Raw genomic sequence first — 8,219 nt, 5'->3', positions numbered from 1 at the left:
CCTATACTAGGGGCAATTTATGACGGCCAATTAACCTATCAACCTGCTAGTTTTTGGCATGTGGGATGAAACCGGAGCACCGGGAGGCAACCCACGCAGACACAGGGAGAACTTGCAAACTCCGCACAGGCAGTACCCAGAATCGAACCCGGGTCCCTGGAGCTGTGAGGCTGCGGTGCTAACCACTGCGCCAATGTGCCCCCCACCCCCAGTGTGTGCCTGTGTTACTGGGTATCAGTGTATGTCTTTGTTACTTGGTGTCAGTGCATGTCTGTGTTACTTGGTGTCAGTGTGTTTGTCTGTGTTACTGGGTGTCAGTGTGTGTCTGTGTTACTTGGTGTAAGTGTGTGTCTTTGTCACTTGGTGTCCTTGTGTGTCTGTGTTACTGGGTGTCAGTGTATGTCTTTGTTACTGGGTGTCAGTGTATGTCTTTGTTACTTGGTTTAAGTGTGTGTCTGTGTTACTGGGTATCAGTGTCTGTCTTTTTTACTTGGTGTAAGTGTGTGTCTTTGTTACTGGGTATCAGTGCATGTCTTTGTTACTTGGTGTCATTGTATGTCTGTGTTACTTGGTGTAAGTGTGTGTCTGTGTTACTGGGTATCAGTGTATGTCTTTGTTACTTTGTGTCAGTGTATGTCAAAATACTTGGTGTAAGTGTATGTCTTTGTTACTTGGTGTACTTGTCTGCCTTTGTTACTTGGTGTCAGTGTATGTCTGTGTTACTTGGTGTAAGTGTGTGTCTTTGTTACTTGGTGTAAGTGTGTGGCTTTGTTACTTGGTGTCACTGTATGTGTTTGGTACTTGGTTTAAGTGTGTGTCTGTGTTACTGGGTATCAGTGTCTGTCTTTTTTACTTGGTGTAAGTGTGTGTCTTTGTTACTGGGTATCAGTGCATGTCTTTGTTACTTGGTGTCATTGTATGTCTGTGTTCCTTGGTGTAAGTGTGTGTCTGTGTTACTGGGTATCAGTGTATGTCTTTGTTACTTTGTGTCAGTGTATGTCAAAATACTTGGTGTCATTGTATGTCTGTGTTACTTGGTGTCAGTGTGTTTGTCTGTGTTACTGGGTGTCAGTGTGTGTCTGAGTTACTTGGTGTAAGTGTGTGTCTTTGTTGCTTGGTGTCCTTGTGTGTCTGTGTTACTGGGTGCCAGTGTATGCCTTTGTTACGGGGTGTCAGTGTATGTCTTTGTTACTTGGTGTAAGTGTGTGTCTTTGTTACAGGGTATCAGTGCATGTCTTTGTTACTTGGTGTCATTGTATGTCTGTGTTACTTGGTGTAAGTGTGTGTCTTTGTTACTGGGTATCAGCGTATGTCTTTGTTACATGGTGTCAGTGTATGTCTTTGCTACTTGGTGTAAGTGTATGTCTTTGTTACTTGGTGTCAGTGTATGTCTCTGTTACTTGGTGTAAGTGTATGTCTTTGTTACTTGGTGTAAGTGTATGTCTTTGTTACTTGGTGTCAGTGTATGTCTTTGTTACTGGGTATCAGTGTATGTCTTTGTTACATGGTGTCAGTGTATGTCTTTGTTACTTGGTGTAAGTGCATGTCTTTGTTACTTTGTGTCAGTGTATGTCTTTGTTACTTGGTGTAAGTGTATGTCTTTGTGACTTGGTGTCAGTGTATGTCTTTTTTACTGGGTGAAAGTGTGTGTCTGCGTTACTGGCTTTCAGTGTATGTCTTTGTTACTCGGTGTCAGTGTATGTCAAAATACCTGGTGTAAGTGTATGTCTTTGTTACTTGGTGTAATTGTCTGTCTTTGTTATTTGGTGTCAGTGTATGTCTGTGTTACTTGGTGTAAGTGTGTGTCTGTGTTACTGGGTATCAGTGTCTGTCTTTGTTACTTGGTGTAAGTGCATGTCTTTGTTACTTGCTGTCAGTGTATGTCTTTGATACTTGGTGTCAGTGTATGTCTGTGTTACTTCGTGTAATTGTCTGTCTTTGTTATTTTGTGTCTGTGTGTATCTTTGTGACCTGGTGTAATTGTGTGTCTGTGTTACTGGGTATCAGTGTATGTCTTTGTTACGAGGTGTCAGTGCATGTCAAAATACTTGGTGTAAGTGTATGTCTTTGTTACTTGGTGTAATTGTCTGTCTTTGTTATTTGGTGTCAGTGTGTGTCTTTGTGACCTGGTGTAAGTGTGTGTCTGTGTTACTTGGTGTAAGTGTGTGTCTTTGTTACTGGGCATCAGTGTATGTCTTTGTGACTTGGTATCAGTGTATGTCTTTGTTACTTGGTGTCATTGTATGTCTGTGTTACTTGGTGTCAGTGTGTTTGTCTGTGTTACTGGGTGTCAGTGTGTGTCTGTGTTACTTGGTGTAAGTGTGTGTCTTTGTTACTTGGTGTCCTTGTGTGTCTGTGTTACTGGGTGTCAGTGTATGTCTTTGTTACTGGGTGTCAATGTATGTCTTTGTTACTTGGTGTAAGTGTGTGTCTTTGTTACTGGGTATCAGTGCATGTCTTTGTGACTTGGTGTCATTGTATGTCTGTGTTACTTGGTGTAAGTGTGTATCTGTGTTACTGGGTATCAGTGTATGTCTTTGTTACTTTGTGTCAGTGTATGTCAAAATACTTGGTGTAAGTGTATGTCTTTGTTACTTGGTGTAATTGTCTGTCTTTGTTACTTGGTGTCAGTGTATGTCTGTGTTACTTGGTGTAAGTGTGTGTCTTTGTTACTTGGTGTAAGTGTGTGGCTTTGTTACTTAGTGTCAGTGAATGTGTTTGTTACTTGGTGTCAGTGTGCGTCTGTGTTACTGGGCATCAGTGTATGTCTTACTTATTAGGTGTCAGTGTATGTCAAAATACTTGGTGTAAGTGTTTGTCTTTGTTACTTGGTGTAATTGTCTGTCTTTGTTAGTTGGTGTCAGTGTATTTCTGTGTTACTTGGTGTAAGTGTGTGTCTGTGTTACTGGATATCAGTGTCTGGCTTTGTTACTGGGTGTCAGTGTGTGTCTTTGTGACCTGGTGTAAATGTGTGTCTGTGTTACTGGGTATCAGTGTCTGTCTTTGTTACTTGGTGTAAGTGCATGTCTTTGTTACTTGGTGTCAGTGTATGTCTTTGATACTTGGTGTCAGTGTATGTCTGTGTTACTTGGTGTAAGTTTGTGTTTTTGGTCCTTGGTGTCAGTGTATGTCTTTGTTACTGGGTATCAGCGTATGTCTTTGTTACATGGTGTCAGTGTATGTCTTTGTTACTTGGTGTAAGTGTATGTCTTTGTTACTTTGTGTCAGTGTATGTCTTTGTTACTTGGTGTAAGTGTATGTCTTTGTGACTTGGTGTCAGTGTATGTCTTTTTTACTGGGTGTAAGTGTGTGTCTGCGTTACTGGGTTTCATTGTATGTCTTTGTTACTTGGTGTCAGTGTATGTCTCTGTTACTTGGTGTAAGTGTATCTCTTTGTTACTTGGTGTCAGCGTATGTCTTTGTTACATGGTGTCAGTGTATGTCTTTGTTACATGGTGTAAGTGTATGTCTTTCTAACTTTGTGTCAGTGTATGTCTTTGTTACTTGGTGTCAGTGTATGTCTTTGTTACTTGGTGTAAGTGCATGTCTTTGTTACTTTGTGTCAGTGTATGTCTTTGTTACTTGGTGTAAGTGTATGTCTTTGTGACTTGGTGTCAGTGGATGTCTTTTTTACTGGGTGAAAGTGTGTGTCTGCGTTACTGGCTTTCAGTGTATGTCTTTGTTACTCGGTGTCAGTGTATGTCAAAATACCTGGTGTAAGTGTATGTCTTTGTTACTTGGTGTAATTGTCTGTCTTTGTTATTTGGTGTCATTGTATGTCTGTGTTACTTGGTGTAAGTGTGTGTCTGTGTTACTGGGTATCAGTGTCTGTCTTTGTTACTTGGTGTAAGTGCATGTCTTTGTTACTTGCTGTCAGTGTATGTCTTTGATACTTGGTGTCAGTGTATGCCTGTGTTACTTGGTGTAATTGTCTGTCTTTGTTATTTTGTGTCTGTGTGTATCTTTGTGACCTGGTGTAAGTGTGTGTCTGTGTTACTGGGTATCAGTGTATGTCTTTGTTACTAGGTGTCAGTGCATGTCAAAATACTTGGTGTAAGTGTATGTCTTTGTTACTTGGTGTAATTGTCTGTCTTTGTTATTTGGTGTCAGTGTGTGTCTTTGTGACCTGGTGTAAGTTTGTGTCTGTGTTACTTGGTGTAAGTGTGTGTCTTTGTTACTGGGCATCAGTGTATGTCTTTGTGACTTGGTATCAGTGTATGTCTTTGTTACTTGGTGTCAGTGTATGTCTGTGTTACTTGGTGTCAGTGTGTTTGTCTGTGTTACTGGGTGTCAGTGTGTGTCTGTGTTACTTGGTGTAAGTGTGTGTCTTTGTTACTTGGTGTCCTTGTGTGTCTGTGTTACTGGGTGTCAGTGTATGTCTTTGTTACGGGGTGTCAGTGTATGTCTTTGTTACTTGGTGTAAGTGTGTGTCTTTGTTACTGGGTATCAGTGCATGTCTTTGTTACTTGGTGTCATTGTATGTCTGTGTTACTTGGTGTAAGTGTGTGTCTGTGTTACTGGGTATCAGTGTATGTCTTTGATACTTGGTGTCAGTGTATGTCTTTGTTACTGGGTATCAGCGTATATCTTTGTTACATGGTGTCAGTGTATGTCTTTGCTACTTGGTGTAAGTGTATGTCTTTGTTACTTTGTGTCCGTGTATGTCTTTGTTGCTTGGTGTAAGTGTATGTCTTTGTGACTTGGTGTCAGTGTATGTCTTTTTTACTGGGTGTAAGTGTGTGTCTGCGTTACTGGGTATCAGTGTATGTCTTTGTTACTTGGTGTCAGTGTATGTCTCTGTTACTTGGTGTAAGTGTATGTCTTTGTTACTTGGTGTCAGTGTATGTCTTTGTTACTGGGTATCAGTGTATGTCTTTGTTACATGGTGTCAGTGTATGTCTTTGTTACTTGGTGTAAGTGCATGTCTTTGTTACTTTGTGTCAGTGTATGTCTTTGTTACTTGGTGTAAGTGTATGTCTTTGTGACTTGGTGTCAGTGTATGTCTTTTTTACTGGGTGAAAGTGTGTGTCTGCGTTACTGGCTTTCAGTGTATGTCTTTGTTACTCGGTGTCAGTGTATGTCAAAATACCTGGTGTAAGTGTATGTCTTTGTTACTTGGTGTAATTGTCTGTCTTTGTTATTTGGTGTCAGTGTATGTCTGTGTTACTTGGTGTAAGTGTGTGTCTGTGTTACTGGGTATCAGTGTCTGTCTTTGTTACTTGGTGTAAGTGCATGTCTTTGTTACTTGCTGTCAGTGTATGTCTTTGATACTTGGTGTCAGTGTATGTCTGTGTTACTTGGTGTAAGTGTGTGTCTTTGTTACTTGGTGTCCTTGTGTGTCTGTGTTACTGGGTGTCAGTGTATGTCTTTGTTACTGGGTGTCAGTGTATGTCTTTGTTACTTGGTGTAAGTGTGTGTCTGTGTTACTGGGTATCAATGTCAGTCTTTTTTACTTGGTGTAAGTGTGTGTCTTTGTTACTGGGTATCAGTGCATGTCTTTGTGACTTGGTGTCATTGTATGTCTGTGTTACTTGGTGTAAGTGTGTATCTGTTTTACTGGGTATCAGTGTATGTCTTTGTTACTTTGTGTCAGTGTATGTCAAAATACTTGGTGTAAGTGTATGTCTTTGTTACTTGGTGTAATTGTCTGTCTTTGTTACTTGGTGTCAGTGTATGTCTGTGTTACTTGGTGTAAGTGTGTGTCTTTGTTACTTGTTGTAAGTGTGTGGCTTTGTTACTTAGTGTCAGTGAATGTGTTTGTTACTTGGTGTCAGTGTGCGTCTGTGTTACTGGGCATCAGTGTATGTCTTAGTTATTAGGTGTCAGTGTATGTCAAAATACTTGGTGTAAGTGTATGTCTTTGTTACTTGGTGTAATTGTCTGTCTTTGTTACTTGGTGTCAGTGTATTTCTGTGTTACTTGGTGTAAGTGTGTGTCTGTGTTACTGGATATCAGTGTCTGTCATTGTTACTGGGTGTCAGTGTGTGTCTTTGTGACCTGGTGTAAGTGTGTGTCTGTGTTACTGGGTATCAGTGTCTGTCTTTGTTACTTGGTGTAAGTGCATGTCTTTGTTACTTGGTGTCACTGTATGTCTTTGATACTTGGTGTCAGTGTATTTCTGTGTTACTTGGTGTAAGTTTGTGTTTTTGGTCCTTGGTGTCAGTGTCTGTCTTTGTTACTTGGTGTCAGTGTATGTCTCTGTTACTTGGTGTAAGTGTATGTCATTGTTACTTGGTGTAAGTGTATGTCTTTGTTACTGGGTATCAGCGTATGTCTTTGTTACATGGTGTCAGTGTATGTCTTTGTTACTTGGTGTAAGTGTATGTCTTTGTTACTTTGTGTCAGTGTATGTCTTTGTTACTTGGTGTAAGTGTATGTCTTTGTGACTTGGTGTCAGTGTATGTCTTTTTTACTGGGTGTAAGTGTGTGTCTGCGTTACTGGGTTTCATTGTATGTCTTTGCTACTTGGTGTCAGTGTATGTCTCTGTTACTTGGTGTAAGTGTATCTTTTTTTACTTGGTGTCAGCGTATGTCTTTGTTACATGGTGTCAGTGTATGTCTTTGTTACATGGTGTAAGTGTATGTCTTTCTAACTTTGTGTCAGTGTATGTCTTTGTTACTTGGTGTAAGTGTATGTCTTTGTGACTTGGTGTCAGTGTATGTCTTTTTTACTGGGTGCAAGTGTGTGTCTGCGTGACTGGGTATCATTGTATGTCTTTGTTACTAGGTGTCAGTGTATGTCAAAATAATTGGTGTACGTGTATGTCTTTGTTACTTGGTGTAATTGTCTGTCTTTGTTATTTGGTGTCAGTGTATGTCTGTGTTACTTGGTGTAAGTGTGTGTCTGTGTTACTGGATATCAGTGTCTGTCTTTGTTCCTGGGTGTCAGTGTGTGTCTTTGTGACCTGGTGTAAGTGTTTGTCTGTGTTACTTGGTGTCAGTGTATGTCTTTGATACTTGGTGTCAGTGTATGTCTGTGTTACTTGGTGTAAGTTTGTGTTTTTGGTACTTGGTGTCAGTGTCTGTCTTTGTTACTTGGTGTCAGTGTATGTCTCTGTTACTTGGTGTAAGTGTATGTCTTTGTTACTTGGTGTCAGTGTATGTCTTTGTGACTGGGTATCAGTGTATGTCTTTGTTACATGGTGTCAGTGTATGTCTTTGTTACTTGGTGTAAGTGTATGTCTTTGTTACTTTGTGTCAGTGTATGTCTTTGTTACTTGTTGTAAGTGTATGTCTTTGTGACTTGGTGTCAGTGTATGTCTTTTTTACTGGGTGTAAGTGTGTGTCTGCGTTACTGGGTATCAGTGTATGTCTTTGTTACTTGGTGTCAGTGTATGTCAAAATACTTGGTGTAAGTGTGTGTATTTGTGACTTGGTGTAATTGTCTGTCTTTGTTACTTAGTGTCAGTGTATGTCTGTGTTAATTGGTGTCAGTGTCTGTCATTGTTACTTGGTGTCAGTGTATGTATTTGTTACTTGGTGTCAGTGTATGTCTGTGTTACTTGGTGTCAGTGTATGTATTTGTTACTTGGTGTCAGTGTTTCTCTTTGTTACTTGGTGGAAGTGTGTGTCTGTCTTACTGGGTATCAGTGTATGTCTTTGTGACTTGGTGTCAGTCTATGTCTTTGTTACTGGGTGTCAGTGTATGTCTTTGTTACTTGGTGACAGTGTGTGTCTGTGTTAGTCTTTTTTACTTGGTGTCAGTGTGAGTCTGTGTATGTCTTTGTTACTGTGTGTCTGTGTTTCTCTATGTTACTGGGTGTCAGTGTGTGTTTGTTTGTGTTACTGGGTGTCAGTGTGTGTCTGTGTTACTTGGTGTAAGTGTATGTCTTTGTTTCTTGGTGTCAGTGTATGTCTTTGTTTCTTGGTGTCAGTGTTTGTCTTTGTTACTTGGTGTAAGTGTGTGTCTGTGTTACTGGGTATCAGTGTATGTCTTTGTGACTTAGTGTCAGTGTATGTCTTTGTTACTGGGTGTCAGTGTATGTCTTTGTTACTTGGTTTAAGTCTGTGTCTGTGTTACTGGGTATCAGTGTGTGTCTTTGTTTGTTGGTGACAGTGTATGTCTTCGTTACTTGGTGTCAGTGTATGTCTCTGTTGCTGGGTATCAGTGCATGTCTTTGTTACATGGTGTCAGTGTATGTCTGTGTTACTTGGTGTAAGTGTGTGTCTTTGTTACTTGGTGTCAGTGTATGTCTGTGTTCCTGGGTATCAATGCATGT

Source organism: Heterodontus francisci, unplaced genomic scaffold, assembly GCF_036365525.1.
Source record: "Heterodontus francisci isolate sHetFra1 unplaced genomic scaffold, sHetFra1.hap1 HAP1_SCAFFOLD_50, whole genome shotgun sequence".
In the NCBI taxonomy this organism is placed as follows: domain Eukaryota; kingdom Metazoa; phylum Chordata; class Chondrichthyes; order Heterodontiformes; family Heterodontidae; genus Heterodontus; species Heterodontus francisci.
Note: the sequence above shows the minus strand (reverse complement) of the source record.